This window comes from Vidua chalybeata, chromosome 2, assembly GCF_026979565.1.
Source record: "Vidua chalybeata isolate OUT-0048 chromosome 2, bVidCha1 merged haplotype, whole genome shotgun sequence".
Taxonomy (NCBI): domain Eukaryota; kingdom Metazoa; phylum Chordata; class Aves; order Passeriformes; family Viduidae; genus Vidua; species Vidua chalybeata.
In genome coordinates, this window is record NC_071531.1 from 115,101,877 (window position 1) to 115,118,131 (window position 16,255).

Below are 16,255 nucleotides of genomic sequence, written 5' to 3' on the forward strand. Positions count from 1 at the left end.
TGGTCAGTGCATCCAGAGCCCTCTGGATGGAGGGGAGCTGGGCAGTGTCACTGCCACAAAGGGTCCCCCAGCTCAGCTGGTGACAAGACTCAGTCCTGCATCCCGAGCTTGTCACCTTTTATTTGCTGGCATTTTTTCCCATATTAAATAAACAGCTGGAAGGAATGAAGCCATCCATAACCTCCAGCTCCTGCTCTCAGTACCAAGCTTAGGATAAACACAAGTGTCCTGTGGAAAAAAGAAAAACCCATAGTAAAAAATCGTGTTGGTGTGGTACTTCACAATATGGTTTAGGGGCATGGTGGGATTTGGTCAAAGGTTAAACCTGATGATCCTGGAGGTCTTTTCCAGCCTTAATGATTCCATGATTCCAGATACACTGGGAGAACTTCAGGGCATGTAAGTGAAGCCATCTCTGAACTAACTGGTTTTAAATTAAACTTTGTTTAACAGCATTTTCTAGCGCAGTCCACTTAATAAACAAATGCAGCTGACACAGCTAGGATGGAAATGTATTTGTCATTATGTGGTGCAAGACTTCCCTGCCCTGTGAGAAGGAGCTTTATCAAGAAATGCTTCTGATAACATCTGACCAGAAGAGTCAGAGAGGATGAGTGTGAAGGCCAAACCTTGCTTGCATCAAAATCCCAGTGGGTTTTGCTGGAGGAGCTGCCAACACATCCACCCTGGAAGGCAAATCCCAGCGTTCTCCCTGGCTGCCCCGTGCACACAGGGCTGCTTTGTTCCCTCTGCTCCCTGCCCACCCAGCCCTCTTCTCTTCACCAACACATTCATCAGAGCCTTTTGGCTGAGGCCTTTGTTCTGTGCCTGCACAGGAAGGTCTGGGCTCGTGGTTCACATTCCTGGTGCCAGCACGGGATGATCTTTATTGACAAACCCATTATTGATCCAGCTCCCTCCAGGAGGACTTTCACCCGCTCCAGCTCTGGCCACGCTGTGGATTTGCAGGTGATGTTTGGATACAAACACAGATAGGCTCACAATCAAACCCTTCAGGGATGTGCCCTGCTCCAGTTAATATTAAACACCTTTTGGAGATATCTCTGCATTTCTCCACGCTGGGAGGAACCTGCTGCATTCTTCTCATGGCTTCTTTGTACTGAAATGAAATCCCTGACCTGGATCCCTGAACAAAGCCCCTGTTATTCAGCCAGGTCAGGGGGAGCATCAGTTCTCTGATCCTCTCCATCCTGGAGTTTTCTTGGATGGAGATGTGGGGTTTGACCCCATTACAGGGGATGAAAAACCCATCCCAGCCTCAGCTCAGCCTGCCTGAGATGGAGCATGTGTGCACAAACACTGCTGAAATTAAACCCCCAGAGTTCAAAACCTCACCGTCTGAAAAATGTTATCTGAATCCATTTCCCTCTATTTCTAATAAAACAGAAAAAAAACCCAAACAAACAAACAAAAAAAACCCAGCAATTTTTCTTCCTGTTACAATATGATGTTGTTCTACACGATGCTGTTCCAGCAGTTTATATAAATGTTTACAAATTTAATCTGTAAATTGCTTTTTGGTCGGTGAAGAACAGCAGCTGCATTCAGCTTTCCAAGCATCAGTAACTGTGCACAAACACCCTTCTCTGTTAAAAGCAGAGTGGCATTTTGGGGTGTACTTGGCCCAGGAGGGATTTGTTAAAAGAAATTGAAAAGATGAGTCCTCCTTGCACAACACCAGCTTTTGGGTGAGCACCTTACAACAGCCACGGATTCAGGGATCCATGGAATATTCTGAGAGCAGCCAGGCCTGTTCCCAGCCTGTGGGCTGGGCAAAGCAGCACCAGAACATCCCACATTCCTGGGATGGGAGCGTGGGCTGCACCCCCAGCTGCAGGGACGAGCCTGTGTCTGGGGGATGGATTTTGCCAGCCTCAAAGATGGAAAGCATTCTGCCTTCATCTGCTGGAGAATAAAATCCACCAGTGCCACTGTGATGCTTCGTGCCAGCCCCAGCGGGAAGGAGGGAGCAGCATCCTTCACTCCAACCAGCTCCTGCTGGGCTCCATGGAGGAGAGGTGAGGATTAACTCAGTCCTGGGAGAGTTCAGGAACTGGGGAGGGGGGTCCCACACTGGGGGACAAGCAGGAGAGCAGGGTGAGCAAGGCCTGAATGTCCTGCCTCCCTTTTTCCAAATCAATCCAAACCACCTCCCAAGCCAGGCCTGGATCACTCTGAAGATGTCAAGACCCACACAAAAATCCTTCATGCAGCCAGGTTTGGGAAAGCCCCCAAAATGCTCATTTGGGCCCATTTCAGTTCAGCTCTTGGATCCCAGGCCAGGGATGTGCTGCCATCCAGGAGGTTTCACAGCCCAGAACCTGTTGGGCTCGTCTTGCTCCCAGCTTCCTGCTCAACCTGCCAGCAGCTGATCCCAGGAGGAGACATTTCAGCCAGGCAGCCTCCTCAGCTGCATGGAGAGAGCAGAGAAACACTTCCAGCCTTTCCTCCCGGGCCAGACCTGCCCTGGGTCCTGCTGGATTCCCCTTGAGCTTCCTCTCCTCTTCCTGGCCTTGGAGGCTTCTCCCTGCTCCAAATCTCTCTGGATTTTCTGATGCTGCAAATGCACCTCTTCATCCTCCCGTTGCCAACCCAACCCAGAAGTTGCATTTCCCACCCCAAAACCTCAGCTGGGGCCGAGGTCCACCCCAGAAATCACCCTCATTCTTCGACACCATGAAGGCACCAGCACCAACCCCTCATTTCCAGCAGCACAGCAGAGGCAGAGCCAGGGAATCTCCACTCCTCGGGGCAGATTTCCCCTCCTGGTTTGTGGGACAGGCCAGAGAGGCCTCCAGATGTTTGCTTTGACCCTGAGGTGACATCTGGGGTGGAAAGGTCACACCCAAGACACTTGCAGTGTCTCCCCTCCGAGCCCAGCAGCCAGCAGCAAGCTGTGCTGGGCACTGGGGCTGTAATGAGGAGAGCAAACATTATCCTCCACAGGTGTCACGAGCTGCTGCTGCTTTGAAATGCTGGGAGAAAAGCCTCCCTAAAATAGTTGGGATTCCTCCCACCAGCACAGGGATGAGAGGAATAATATTTGGGAGAGGAACACACCCTGAATGACAGCGTCTGGGTGAGGGTGGGAGGCAGAGAGCAGCCGGCATCTCCCGGCCACAGATGGTTCCCATCAAGAGGGATTTTTTCTTGTTAATCCCAAAACAAGCTTGGGATGTATTTTTATTTCAGTGTTAAGAGGAGAGAAAAAGAAAGTCTGACGTGACCCCCTGTTTTTCTGGCCTCACTCCCTGCTCAGCCTCTGCTCTGAGCAAGCACAGAAAATTTAGTTCATGTTAAAGGCAGGGACTCTGAGAACAGAAAATCCTGGGGTGCTTCTTCCAGCTCTTCTTGGCCTGGGAATTTATTGCATTCAAGCTGGAAATGGAGGTAAAAATCTAAAGCCTGGGTGTGTATTTGAAGCATCCTGTGGTGTTCTCTGGGAGTGCATCAAGGCACAGAGGACATCCAGGTGCCTGTGGGTGTCAGCAAGGGTGTCCACTCTCCCCTTTAAATCTTAAACCTGCTTTGAGCACCAGGGATGGACTCCTGAGCCAACCCACTCCCAAAGCCATCACAGGAGCTCAGGAGCATCTCTAGCTCAAAAAAAAACCCCAAAAATAGTGATAAAAATTGCAATCAGTGGGAGGACTGGGAATTAATTCTACTCAAAAGACATCCCAAAAGCCCTGCTTTGAGAACTTGCCTGGCATTCCTCCATGGCCTCCCTGGCGTCTTGGATACCCTGATGCCACAAACTTGCTCTGAGGGAGCTGCTAAGAGGCATGTCCCAGGAAGTTTCCAAGGACACACGGGTTGGGGATGTGGCACCCCTCCCAAAAAAACAGCTGTGGGTCGTCTGTAAGGATTCACATGGAAGCAGGGCCAGGAAATAACTTTTTTTTTCATGGGGTGACACTTCTGGTCCGTGGTGGTGGCCCTGCTGGAAGCAACCCTACAAGGTAGCGACCTCTCAATGGGAATTTTCTTTCAGACAGAACTTCCTGGGATATTTACACCCCCAGATGAGACTGGGCATCCCCCCCCCCACCTCTCTGGCAACTCCCTGGAGTGACTCAGGACGTGCAAACACTGACTCATCCCAAGCTCCCAGGAGCACTGAGCTTCCCACACGCTCCAAGATGGGGTGGTGGGAGAAGGGAAAGGCTCCACTCGGCCTCCCCTGTGCCCTGAGGGAGGGCTGCAGATGCATCAGCAAGGTGGGGCAGTCAGGGCAGGCTGGGGCAGCCAAGGAGCCTCTGGACAGGGATGCACAGAGATAAGGGGATGCTGGTGTGGGAGCTGCTGCCCACTATGGGAAAAATGGACTGGGAGCTGTCCTCCAGGACGTGCTCTTCTGGCTCAGGATTGGTTTAGGAAGGAGGATTTGAAGAGCTGAGGAAGAGGATCAGGAAATCCAGGGTTGGTGTCCTGGCAGCTGCAAAGGGTGGTGGCACTTGCGAAGTCAGCTTGGCTGCACAAATCCTGGATTTCTTCAGGATGTGATTATTCCATAGAAGGGTAAAAATTCGTGGTTTCTGCAGCAAACAGCACCACTGAAAAAGCTGCCAAGCTCTCCAGTCTGCAACCACCCACTGCAAATCCTGCTGGAAAGCTGTGGAGGAACCCGGATCTGCTCGCCAGGGATGAGGTGGATGGTTCTCCTGGAGATCTGAAATTTAAATGGACATTCAGATACATAATTGGCCATCCTAGAAAAGCTGTTTCCTCATGCCATTGCACATTGTGGGGACAAAGCTCCCTGACCTGTTTTGTACCACGTTTGGCATTTCTCCTCCCTCAGTCCTGAGAAATGGTCAAGTCCAACCCCTGGCCCTGCAGAGACACCCCAACAATCCCACCCTGGGCATCCCTGGGAGCTCCTGGAGCTCTGGCAGCCTCAGGGCTGTGCTCATTCCCTGGGGAGCCTGGGCAGTGCCAGCATCCCTGGAGGAAGAACCTTTCCCTGATCTCCAGCCTAAACCTGCCCTGGCACAGCTCCAGCCCTTCCCTGGGTCCTGTCAGACACCAGGGTCCCTTCCCTGCCATTCCAAGGGGGCAGGAAGGAGCTGGGACAGATCTCCAGGTGACACCTGAGGAAGTCAGGACTCCTGGGTGTTTTCCCTTCACAGCAGAAGGGATGTGAGATGTGACATCCCTGCCCATTAAAGATTACAGCCCAGCCAGGCCACAAGGATTGTAGGAGTCAATCCCATGTAAGCCCTTCTATTTAAAGGAATAAACTACCCAGGGAAAAAGCAGCCTAAGATTAGAAACACACAGGATTTCCTCAAATTCCAGCCAGATTCAGCCCAAGAGGGTGGTTTGTTATTCTCCCAGAGCACAAATCCTGCACCCCACAAAGTTAAGTTTGGATTATGCTGTGCAGCTCCATCACAGGCCTAAAAGCCACGCTCAAAGCTGGTTTAGTGCTGCTCCCTCTCTGCCTAAACCATCTCCAGTATTCCTTGATAAAAAATAGTTTTTTTAGGCAGGAGAGTTTCAGCTTTTTGCACAAGCAAGGGATGTTTCCTGCAAATTGCACATTGCTCAGGAGGATGCTCCTGTGCAGGAGAATCTTTCAGAAAATTTAATGCTAAGCAGGGTGGGAAGCAGAAATAAATGTTTTTTTTCTTGTTTTGGGTAGGAAAAGAACTCAAAGACCACCCAGTTCCACCCCTGCCACGGGCAGGGACACCTTCCACTGTCCCAGGTTGCTCCAAGCCTCATCCAACCTGGCTTTGGGCACTTCCAGGGATCCAGGGACAGCCACAGCATCTCTGGGCACCCTGTGCCAGGGCCTCACCTCACTCACAGGAAGGAAGTTCTTGTCAATATCTAATCTAAAATCTCTCCCCTCAGTTTAAAATGACACAAAGGATGTGGGTAAACCACACAAAGTCACCCTATGCTTTGTGCCTCACCAGCCAGGAATTGGGAAGTCATTTAGGATTTGATACCTGGCTCTGCTGCTTCTCCCTAAACTGGGTGAAACTCCAGCCTAACTTACCTTAAAGCAGGAAAATACAAAGCCTGTCCCTAAAGGGGTCCCAAAGGAATGAGGGATCCCTTCTGCCCCAGCACTGCAGCAGGATGGGAGCAGTTGCTTTTTCCAGGCATAGCACGAGAGGGTGACTCATTCCTGGCAGGAATTTCCCTCTCACCCATCCCCTCCTGCCCCTCTCTTCGCCTGGAGATTTTCCCCCACAGCAACAAGGGCTGAGGGCAGCTTAAGATCAGGCAAGAAGCAGAGACCTTCCCTGAATCCCCTGAATTCAGCTGGGGACGTGTCCCAAGAGGTCCCCACTCCCTCCCAGCTGTGTGTTTTGGGAAGGAGGGGAAGGGGAATTCTGCAATACTGGGCAGAGCTGCCCCATCACGAGGATGGGGAGACTGGGCATCCAAAGAGAGACATCTCATGTGCCAATTGTCCCTGTGGTGGCCTCGAGGTGCAAGCAGGGCTGGGCAGGGCACGTGAGGGAGCTCAGCCCTCCCAAGGAAACCTCAGCTCAGCTGCATGTGCACAAACAGGTCCAGCAGGAGCCATCCAGGATGACCACACAGCCAGGTAGGCCATGATTCATGGGACAGCCATCTGCTGAAGCTGCAGTCACTCCCTTTCCAGCTCCAGTTCTCCTCCAGGCCAAGTGGCAAAGTGGCAGCAGGTGCCTCTTGCCATGGCCACCAGGCACAGCCTGGCCCCACAGCCCACAGCAGAAGGAGCTGCCCTGTGCGATTCACACAACAGCAATGGTTCCAGCCCTGCGGGGTTTAGCAGGCTCAGGGGAGCTTTGGGGGCACACCTCAATTTCTCAAGGTACAGAACCTGGAATGAGATCTTGGAAAGCTGGAGATGGAAGGAAAGAGTCCAGAGGAGGGCCTGGTTTTCAGGAAAATACCCAGTCAGAATCACAGACTGGTTTGGGCTGAAGCAACCTTAAAGCTTATCCAGTTTCATGGGCAGGGACACCTTCCCCTATCCCAGGTTGCTCCAAGTCCTGTCCAGCCTGGCCTTTGGACACTTCCAGGGATCCAGGGACAGCCACAGCTCCTCTGGGCACTCTGTGCCAGAGCCCTACCACCTTCACAGCCAAGAATTCCTTCCAGATATCCCATCTAAATCCACTCTCTTTTGGTTCATAACCTCATCCTACAACTGCTTACCCTGACGGATGCAGCAGCTCAGGATATAGGAAGGGCAGAGTTGTGCCCCCTTCTCCAGGCATGCTTTTCTTTCACCTGTTATCCCAAACATGCCAAGTCTCCTTTTTTTCCCCCCACTCTGTGCAGCCACAGCTTGGACATCAGTGGAAAATGATTCCTTGAGTGAGTGTGGCTGGATCAGCTGACTGGGCTGGCTGCAGCAAATCTCGTGGTCACACAGCTCTAAATGTGCAGCAGTGCCTGCCTAAGCCTTTCCGTTTATAGGATGGAGAGGGGAGCTGGGAGTGTGGAAAGAAATCCTTTGGAAGCAGAAGGGGTTTGGAGACAGAACAGGACTCCCCAAGGGAAACACATAGGGGTGCAGGGAGGGTGGGCAGCAAGCACAGATGAGGCATGGGATGGAGCTGATGGAGCATCACCAACTCCGTGCTCCTGATGAGCCAAGGTCAGGGAAGGGCACAGAGCTCTGGGAACTGGGATGAGAGCGCTGGGGCTGGGACCTGCCTGCCAGGCTGGGCCGGGGAGGCACTGCTGGAGTGCTTGCAGCAGTGTGAAACCCCCTCCCTGCCGCCCTCCTGCAGCCTGGCTCATCTCTCCAACCCCTGACCTCCCCACAGGAGCAGAACTCCAGCTCTAGATTAAATCCCAGCTGTCTCCCAGCTCTTCCCTGGGCGAGCTGCCATGCCATGATAAAGCAGCTCCTCCCTCCAAGGCAAGCCCCTGAGCTGCAGCTCCTTGGGAAGGCAGCCTGGTGATGGAACTGTGTCAGGGAATAACAAATGCCTTTAATTCCCCCTTCATCCAGCAGCTCCCTGTGGGAGGCAGCGTGTCCTGACGGAAGGCGAGCGGGAGGCATCTGGAGCTGTGTGCACAGGCACTCAGATGCCTGGTAAATCACCCCAGCCAGGCTCTAAGAACCCTGACAGCCTCTAATTTGTCTCTCCTGGATAGATACAGGATAGAACTTGCTGCTTCACTTGGTTATCCCAATGCAAGGGGCTCTAAGCAATCCCTGAGTTGCTCTGCAGAGATTTTCCTTGCTGCTGGCAACTGCAGCTTCAGGAGAGGAGGGGATCTGAGCAGGACCTGCTGCTGAGGTTTCATCCCAAATATCCATCCTCTGAGCATGAATGTTTTGTGTCAGACCTGTAGGGGTTTTTCAGGTCGATCAGTGGGGTTTGCTGGCACTGGCACCAGCACCACTGGGGCTGTCAGCTCTGATCATGCACAGCTCGGGGCTCGCTGCTGACTGAGAACAGGCTGGGGCTCCATCCAGCTCAGATCCAGTTAATTAAAGGAAATAAAACACTTCCCTACCAGCCAAACCCCCTTTCTGGGTGTTGTTTGCTGGGAGGCTGCAGTTGTGGAGCAGAGCTGAGTGGGAGACCTGAAGGGTATCACTGCAAACCCACCCTGGGGGCTCCAGCCTTGTGTCTTGTAGGAAGCCAGCCCTTCCCATTCCCTGCTAAAGGGATTGCCTGCTGCTTGTGCATCCTGGCACATCCCTGGGGACACACGGACATGTCCCTGAAACAGAGAAGCTGTGGCTGCCCCTGGATCCCTGGAGGAGTCCAAGGCCAGCTTGGACAGGGCTTGGAGCAGCCAGGGACAGTGGAAGGTGTCCCTGCCCATGACTGGATGAGCTTTAAGGTCCCTTCTGACCCAAACCACTCTGTGCCATAATGATTGTGTGGTTTTATATGAGAGCTGCTCTAAGTCACTCCCATCCCCACAGTCTTTCTGCCAAGATTCTCCTGCAGATCCTTCTCTCTCTCTTTCCTTCCCTGGACAGGGAAAGACTCCTGGCATGGGAAAGAGAAGACCAGTTCACATAATCCTCATGGCAATTGGGATTTGGGCAGCCTGGGGAACCCTCTTCAGGAGAAGAGGAACGTGCAGGTCCCTCAAAGAGAAGGAGAAGGACTCCCTCTCTCTGCTCCCAGGCAGAATAGCAACTTTGAAACTGAAACCTGGAAAGAGAAGGAGTTTCCTGTCATGCTGCTCCCATGCCATGCTCCCACAGTTCGGGGTTATCTATACTACCATCATCTTATTTCTAGTGGTAAGTCTAATAAATCACAATTGAAATTATATTTGGCAGAGTCTGAAATAAGTTAAGTTTCCCTTCCAGGCCAGGTTGGATGGGGCTTGGAGCAAGGTGGGACAGTGGAAGACGTCCCTGCCCTTGGCAGAGGTGGGACTGGGTGATCTTTAAGGTCCTTTTTAACCCAAAACAAGAAAAAACAACAAGCAAGCAAAAATGCATGGGGTTTCTACATCCATCTTTGCTTCCCTTTCCCCCTCCTGGCCCCTGCTAGCCTCACTCCTCTCGGCTCTGCTTTTCTCCTTCCAGCAGGGAGGACTGGCCTGGAAGAGCATCATTCCCAGGACAAGTGGAAGGGGAGACACCTCCCCCTGGCAGAGGGAGGGCTCCCAGGACGCACTGCTGGGGCACATCCCGGGGCTGTGCAGGGGAGAACGAGCCTTTCCTGCTCCTCCTCCCGGGATTGGTGGCTGGGGAAGGCTGGAGCCAGCCCGGGATGGTGCCGGGGCCGGGCAGCGGGGGGAGCAGCGAGACCGGGACACGGAGCGGGAGGACAGAATGTCCCCGCCCGCCTGGGGAGAGATTCCCTGGATTCCCTGGGGCTCGGGGGGTGGGTTTGGGTTTGGGGATGTCGTGGAGCTGGGTGGGATCCTGGCTGGGCACTGCTCCCTGGGGAAGCCCCAGAAGGGGAGCAGTGCCAGGGCCACGGGGGAGTCTGTGCAGGGGAAGCTGTGCCCAGGGCTGGTGTGGGTGGGAGCAGGGTCTGAACGAGTCCTGCAGCGCCCTTATTGGATCTGTGTGCTCTCTGTAGCTCCTGAATCCCAGCCAGCCCCTCTCTGTCTCCACTATTTTTGAATCCATCTGTTTCCGCTGGTCTCTCTGCTTTGCTGCAGCCTTTTCCACACTGACACTTCTGCAGCCCAGAAATGCCAAATATTCTCATTCTCCCAAGTGTTTAAGCACCAGCTGCACTGGGGACCAGGGGAGCTCAGGGACAGCAGTGCAGGGGCTGTGCTGTTTATTGTGGGTTCATGGCACTTTCTGAAGCATGGGAAACTCATGGCCACAGGCACACAGAGCCAGAAGGGTATTCCCAGTGCAGGATTCAGGGCGTGGGATTGGAGCTGGGACCGGAGACAGAAACCCTGGTGGCAGGCAAGGCTGGAGGAGGCTTTTCACCCTGATCCCACCCTCAAGGACAGTGGTCCTGCTGCCCCAGGGATGGCACCAAGGCACACAATTACCTGTACAGCTGAAGCCAGAGCACTGGGATTTTCCAGCTAATGGGACAACACAGGGGATGAGGCCCTAAAGGACCTCTGGAGTGCACGGTGCCATGAGCCCAGTGCTTCTCATGCCCACAAGGATTTGTTTGCACTGACTCTACACCAGCCCTGCAGTGCCCAAGATTCCTGCAGGGCTTTTTGGGTGTCCCTCCACCCTGCCCCACTTCATACCTGCCTCCACGGCGTGATCATGGACCTTCCTGCAAATGCCAGGGAAGTCAGGAAAGCTTCAGGAAGCAGCAAATTGCTGGATTCATGTCACGTGGTGAATCAGAGACAGAGCCCAGAGTGGATTCATTGTGCATCCCACATTTGATGAACTTGCCTCCAGCAGATCCAATTATTCTATTAACTGGAATTAGGGAAAAAAATCATAGTTAAATTGTTAATTCATCAAGACAAGCACCATCACAGTCACTGAAGATATTTCTGAATTTGGGGAGGTGAATTTGGAAAATGAAGACACCACAATGTACAAATTGCATTTTCTCCATTATTTTGCATGTCCAGCACACAGCTTTGTCATTGGAAACTACAACAACCAGAACTGGGTACTCTACATCCAACAGAAACCCTTGGAAGTTCAGGATTTGAGTGTTTCCTTCCCACTGAACTACAGCCATGACTTGCATCCTGAAATGTTCACAACTCAGGAGCTGCCTTAAGTTCTTTGCTGCTGCTTCTCTGTGTTCAGGCAGCAAAGGAGCCTGAAATAATTCCCAACTGGATGGGGCTAAGCCAGATCCATGCAGAGGAGGAGGGCAGCTGTAAGAGGCTTTGATTCACATGTGTCTTTGTAACCACAGCATCCCCTGGGTCCCAAACCAGGAGTGATCCCAGGGGGATTCAGGTCTTGACGTCAAAGCCAACAGAGTCCAGAAGTACAAATGATTTCAAAGACTGAATCTAAGCTGTTTGTGCACAGCTGGGAAACATCCAGCACCTTCCTGAAGGGAATCAGGAGTGAAACAAGGATCTTCATTCATCTAAACCTCCCACCCCACCTCTCCCAAGCACCTCTGCCCCGAGCTGAACAAGAGACCTTCTGTACAAAGCCAAATTCAGCAGCTCTGATGCCTCCTCCAGTGCTGGGAACAGCCTGTCAGATCCAGGGACATGCAGGAGATGTTCAGTGTGCTGAGTGCTGGCCCAGGAGCTCAGAGTGTGCTGCCTGGAGGTGCAGAGAGAGGCAGTTCCTGCATCCCTTCCCATTTTGGGAAGCATAGTTTGGGCACCCACGTTGGAGAAAGGTGTCAATCGTGGTCCCACAGGCTACAAAAACACAAAGCAGAGCCTGTTCCTGCCTGGGGTTTACAGCAGAGTAACCAGGAGCAGGGAGAGAAGACAAGGATACAGAGGCTGCTCTGTAAATCCAGAGGACCCCTTGGCCATGAGACCCATCTCTGCTGGATGAGATTGGAGCTGGGATAATCCCACACAGAGCAGCTCCACATCCTGGGGTCCCAGCCCTCAGCAGATTGTCTGTGCAGAGAGGGAGAAGATGCCTCTGGGACCCCCTGTCAAGTCCTCAGCATCCTTGTGGAGAAGGAAAGCAGCACAAACCAGCCTGGCTCTGATTCTGCCCCAAACTCACCTTCCATGCCTCAGTCTCCCCAGCTTTTACAGAGGATAATCAGCCTTGCCCAACTTTATAAAATCCTGGGACATCTGCAGATGCAGCTCTGATGTGATGAGTCAGATCTGCCTTGTGTGACTCAGCTGGCAGATCCCATCCAACAGCCACGGAGCTTCCCTTGCTCCAGGATCCATATTTGCTGTTCTTACTGCCAAATGCATGACTGTTCCCAAAACTAAACATGCCTGTGAGTTTCTAAATGCATTTGAGAAGACCAGGAAAAAGGCTTTCTAGCTTCATTCTGAAATGGGAAACAGAGAAAAGTTCACTGGACCATCCACAACCTTCCTCCCTGCAAGTTACAAAAGACGGAAAACAGAAAACAGAGAGTGAGTTTTGCTTCTAAAATTAACATCCCTGAGGCAGGAATGTGGCTCTGCAACACCAGGAGCTGTGGCAGGACAGGGATGTGACCCTGGGAAAGTCTTTAATGCGTGGATGCAGCCCAGTGGCAGCTGGAATAAAATGTGAGTGGCTCCTTCTGAAGCTCCCAGGAGCAGGCGTCGCTCTGCAAGAATGCAGCGGGGTTGCATCATGTGGGCTCCTTGAATCTTCCAGAAATCTGCCACTTCTTCCCTGCCAGATCTTCATGGGGAATCTATACAGTGACTGGGAAAAACACACTGCAATTTTATGCTGGTGTATTTGAAGCAGGCAGGAGTATTCAGGCTAAGTGGGGTTTCCTGTAGGGACAAAGGGAAGATGTCACTTGTTTCCAAAGGGTCTCTGGCCTTGGAGATACATCCTGGAATACATCCTGGCCTCTTACAGACACATCCTAAACTGCCACGTTATGGGTTAAGCCCCCTGACCCAATCTGGACCTATGGCAAGGGACATTTGCTTCCCAGGTGGGTGCATTTTGTCATCCCAAGCAAAGCTGCAGCAGCTCAGATCTGGACACAAACTGGGTTGGTCCCATCAGATCAGTATAACATCCCCAGGGTTGGGGCAAACGTGGTCCTTGGAAACTATGGAAGGATGAAACCCCTCTTCCTGTTTGGTTTTATACTAAAGCAGAGATTTTTAGATTAGATCTTGGGAAGGAATTGTTCCCTGGGAGGGTGGGGAGGCCCTGGCACAGGGTGCCCAGAGAAGCTGTGGCTGCCCCTGGATCCCTGAAGTGTCCAAGGCCAGGCTGGATGGGGCTTGGAGCAAGCTGGGATAGTGGAAGGTGTCCCTGCCCATGGCAGGGGTAGGACTGGATGTGCTTTAATATTACTTCCAACCCAAACCAGTCTGAGATCCTGTGGTCCTTGCTGTATCTCTCTGGGCAGCTTTCCTGCTGCCTCTGCAGGAGCAGAATAGACAAAGAGGCTGCCAAGGCCCTTCCTAAGCATCCCTTTGCTTACACATCCTCAGCACTTGGCTGAGGAGGATTGCACACACTGTTTGTTCCTGCTGGGCCACTGCAGGAATCCTTCCTGGGATTCATCGCTCCCCTCCTCCTTTCCTGCCTTCAAACTGCTGCACCAACCCCTCAAGGCAGCAAACCCAGCAGCAGTCAGCCCCCTCCTTCCTCTGCCATCAACAGTGGCACTTTCAGGGCTTGGCTTGTTGGGAACCTGATTCCCAACAAGGAAAGGACTTTTAGGGACAGCAGTAGGACTGGGGAGACAGGCAGTTGTGTGACACACTTGCACACACAGCACAGGCTGAGCAATGCTGTGCTGGAAGCAGAGGATTGGCCAGCTGAGGATCCCTCAAGCCAGGCTCGGGTTTAGGGGCGGTTCTGTTCCCTCAGCTGGCTCCAGAATAAACGGTTTCCTTTTACATCCCGGTTTCCTGAGGGGGGAGCGTGTGGGGCTGAGCCTCCTCTCAGCTTCCACCATATGTGAAGGGCAGGCAGAGCTCAGACCTTTCACGTTCCCATATGCTCCTGGAAAATGCCAGGAAGAGACGAGGGAGAGCTCATTGCAGCTTTTAACACGGGAGCTGCCCCACCACAGTTCCACTCTGTGCAGAGCAGATCGAGCACCTGAGCCTTCTCTGCTTGTATTTTGTAATAAAGGGTGAAAACCTGAACTGGACATTGCTTGCTGCCTGTTTCCAGTGAGGAAATTGATGTTGCAGCATCCCAAAGCCCTGGTGCTCTCACATCCTGTCCTTGAGATGGCCCCTGTGCCCGTGGGGCTGATGGGGCTGACAAACCAAGCATTTGCTTTTCCTTTTGGCTGCTTTTTGGGAGGATCCAGCCAGTCCCAGTCACTGTGAGGCAGAAGGGAGAGGGTAAGGAGTGCACATCACCAGTGCTCATCTTAGAATCACGGAGTTTAAGGTGGGAAAAGTCCTCTAGGACCATTGAGTCCAAATACTAGCCTGAAAAGGGCATCCTGGAGTCCTCTTGGCTTGCCATAACGCCAAACCAGTGCTCCTGGATCAGTGTAGGAACAGGTCAGGATCCCACAGCCCCATGGGTCTTCCCAAGGGATTGCAAATCCCTGCTGCCACATCCACAAGGATTTCACCTCCTCCTGCCATAGCCCAGCTCCCAGGAAGGTGTGGGATGCAGGGGCTTGCAACCCAACCTGCCAGCACCCGTGCTGGCCCTCTGCTGAGGCCACACAGATGTCATTCTTTCCACCCCAAAGCACCAGAGGAATTCCACCCCTCTGCCTCGCTGTGTTGGCAGGAAACCCTGTGGATTTTGAACTTTTCTCTGGCAGTATTAAACAGGGATTACAAACTGGGATCAAGGGAATCTCTCTCTGCTGTGCCCTGTGGGAAAGCTGCAGCTGCAGCCTCTGTAGCCTGTCCTCCCTGGTTTGTGCACCGTGACGTACCTGGATGATGCCATGGATCTGCTCCACAGCAATCAGGTCTTTTCCTCTTCCTTTTCCTCCTCCACCACACCTGCTGAGGAAGCAAAAGGAGATCAGTGCTTTGCAGAGGATCCACAAATTTGCCCCTTTAGGACGTGTAAACCCAGCGAGCTCCCCGAAAGCCTGGAGCTGGCACGGCCAGCTCTGGGCACAGCAGGCTGGCACAGGAGTTTGGCTCTCACTGCTGCACTCCAGACAGGCCAGGGCACTGATCCACAGGATGCAGCCTTTCAGCTCCACTGCCATCCTTTGTGTGCTGTCTGCTCACACAAAGCTGGGCCTTCCCAGCTCCAGCCAGGCCAGAGCTGGGCATGGCTGAGAGCCAGAGAGGGGGAGAAGGGCTGGGATCCCACTCCCAGTGCAGGGCACTGCTGCCAGCAAAGCCACGGCTCCACGGTGCCTGAGGCTGCAGGAATGAGCTCACAGTGCCAAAGGAGGGTGTGCAGGGAGGAAATTGAAGTGCTGAACCCAAACCTGTCCTTGAGCTGAGCCAGGAATCAGAATTCCCCCAGAATCTTTGCATGTGAGGAGCTGGAGGAGCAGGCAAGCCCTGACTAGCTCTAGAGCAGAGAGGGATCCAGGGAGAGCTCAGAGCCCCTTCCACTGCCTAAAGGGGGCTCCTGAAAAAGAGGGAGAGGGATTTTTTATAAGGGCAGAAAGTGACAGGACAAGGGGGAATGGATTTCCCACTGCCAGGGGGCAGGGTTAGAGGGGATATTGGGAAGGAATTGTTCCCTGTGTGAGTGGTGACACCCTGGCTCAGGGTGCCCAGAGAAGCTGTGGCTGCCCCTGGATCCATGGAAATGCCTGAGGCCAGGTTGGATGGGGCTTGGAGCAAAGTGGGACAGTGGAGGGTGTCCCTGCCCATGGGGTGATTTTAAGGCTCCTCAGTGCTGGCTCCAGCATCCCTGCCCCCCTCAGCCATGATCCTGGAAAGCAGAGATCCTGCACCAGCACTGCCTCACAGCAGCACAGATGACAGACTGTCTCCAGCACAGGAAAACAGGGCGAGTCTCCTGGGTCACTGTAAGCTGAGAGTGCAAAGCTGCTGGAGTTTATATTTTAAAAAGCCCCGTCCAAAGAACACACAGTGTCTGCTTTCTTAGAAACAAACCACTCCTTCAGTAGATAATCAAGTGAATTAGTAACACTGCTTGAAACAAGAAGCCCAACAAGCAGGATAGCACCAGTCTGGATGTTTCCTGGCTGTTTCCCACAGAACTGAACTCCTGGTACCGTTGGATTTCACTGCTCTCCATCCCAGCAGCTCCTCCACACCCGCT

At 53.0% G+C, this 16,255-nt stretch overlaps 1 long non-coding RNA gene across 2 annotated transcripts; it reads right to left on the bottom strand.

Moving 5' to 3' along the window:
* Positions 1-852: 852 nt before the first annotated feature.
* LOC128784685 (uncharacterized) lies at positions 853-15,007 on the bottom strand. Of its 2 annotated transcripts, XR_008429577.1 has the most exons (4): positions 14,934-14,995; positions 12,110-12,392; positions 10,687-10,867; positions 853-4,693 (listed from the first exon to the last, which is right to left on the bottom strand). It is a non-coding gene; the product is annotated as an uncharacterized LOC128784685 (long non-coding RNA). The 2 variants fall into 2 exon arrangements; XR_008429578.1 differs by lacking the exon at positions 12,110-12,392 and having other exon boundaries at positions 14,934-15,007.
* Between the last annotated feature and the right edge of the window lie 1,248 nt (positions 15,008-16,255).